This window comes from Penaeus japonicus, unplaced genomic scaffold (assembly GCF_977035675.1).
Source record: "Penaeus japonicus unplaced genomic scaffold, GWHDUDI00000001_assembly GWHDUDI00000004, whole genome shotgun sequence".
Classification (NCBI taxonomy): Eukaryota; Metazoa; Arthropoda; class Malacostraca; order Decapoda; family Penaeidae; genus Penaeus; species Penaeus japonicus.
Genome location: NW_028234406.1, coordinates 16517385 through 16519884, shown reverse-complemented (window position 1 = coordinate 16519884; position 2500 = coordinate 16517385).

Sequence of the window (2500 nt, the reverse complement as noted above, 5' to 3'; positions counted from 1 at the left end):
CACTATCGTTATTATCATCACTATCGTTATTATCATCATTATCGTTATTATCATCACTATCGTCATTATAATCATCATCATCACTATCGTTATTATCATCATCATCATCACTATCGTTATTATCATCATCATCATCACTATCGTTATTATCATCATCATCATCACTATCGTTATTATCATCATCATCATCACTATCGTTATTATCATCATCATCATCACTATCGTTATTATCATCATTATTATTGTTATCATCACTATCGTTATTATCATCACTATCGTTATTATCATCATTATCGTTATTATCATCACTATCGTTATTATCATCACTATCGTTATTATCATCACTATCGTTATTATCATCACTATCGTTATTATCATCACTATCGTTATTATCATCACTATCGTTATTATCATCACTATCGTTATTATCATCACTATCGTTATTATCATCACTATCGTTATTATCATCACTATCGTTATTATCATCACTATCGTTATTATCATCACTATCGTTATTATCATCACTATCCTTATTATCATCATCATCATCACTATCGTTATTATCATCATCATTATCATCACCATCGTTATTATCATCATTATCATCATCATAGTCATTATCATCACCATCGTTATTATCATCATTATCGTTATTATCATCACTATCGTTATTATCATCATTATCGTTATTATCATCACTATCGTTATTATCATCACTATCGTTATTATCATCATTATCGTTATTATCATCACTATCGTTATTATCATCACTATCGTTATTATCATCATTATCGATATTATTATCATTATCGTTATTATCATCACTATCGTTATTATCATCATTATCGTTATTATCATCATTATCGTTATTATCATCACTATCGTTATTATCATCATTATCGTTATTATCATCACTATCGTTATTATCATCATTATCGTTATTATCATCACTATCGTTATTATCATCACTATCGTTATTATCATCATTATCGTTATTATCATCATTATCGTTATTATCATCACTATCGTTATTATCATCATTATCGTTATTATCATCACTATCGTTATTATCATCACTATCGTTATTATCATCACTATCGTTATTATCATCATTATCGTTATTATCATCATTATCGTTATTATCATCACTATCGTTATTATCATCACTATCGTTATTATCATCACTATCGTTATTATCATCATTATCGTTATTATCATCACTATCGTTATTATCATCACTATCGTTATTGTCATCATTATCGTTATTATCATAATTATCGTTATTATCATCACTATCGTTATTATCATCACTATCGTTATTATCATCACTATCGTTATTATCATCATTATCGTTATTATCATCACTATCGTTATTATCATCACTATCGTTATTATCATCATTATCGTTATTATCATCACTATCGTTATTATCATCATTATCGTTATTATCATCACTATCGTTATTGTCATCATTATCGTTATTATCATAATTATCATTATCATCATCATTATCGTTATTATCATCATTATCGATATTATTATCATTATCGTTATTATCATCACTATCGTTATTATCATCATTATCGTTATTATCATAATTATCTTTATTATCATCATTATCGTTATTATCATCATTATCGTTATTATCATCACTATCGTTATTATCATCATTATCGTTATTATCATCACTATCGTTATTATCATCATTATCGTTATTATCATAATTATCCTTATTGTCATCATTATCGTTATTATCATAATTATCGTTATTATCATCATTATCTTTATTATCATTATCATTATCGTTATTATTATCACTATCATTACCATTATCACTATCATTATCATCATTACCGTTATTATCATCATTATCGATATTATCATCATTATCGTTATTATCATCATTATCGTTATTATCATCACTATCGTTATTATTATCATTATCGTTATTATCATCACTATCGTTATTATCATCATTATCGTTATTATCATAATTATCATATGTATCCTATAAGCTACCGATACTCCTTTAACAGGCGGTGCGAGTGCATGAAGGCAAACTCAAGATGAGGAGAGCAAGCAAAAGAGACCATGCAACAACGATGCATCAGTTAAAGGTACTGACTGAAACAACGGTAACTAGAATAGGAAAAACTACAAGAACATCGAATATTGTGTTCAGAAACCTGACGGACCATACAGGTTGCAAGAAAAAAAGAGAGGTTATTAAAGAAAAAAATCTTTTCGAGGGGTCCGTGACAAAAAATCATAGGAAAAAAAAAAGCAAAAGATATACCGTTTCGTATTGATTTGATTGTACAGTACACTCTCTAGTATTTGTGGAAAAATGCAAAACACACTGGAAATCAATACTTAAAAAGGGAAAAGTTTTGTAATTCTTTGGGTACTCCCAAAGGGCACACACACACGTACATGCGCGCCAACAACACCCCACAAAACACTTTACACATACACAACACACACACACCTACACTAACAC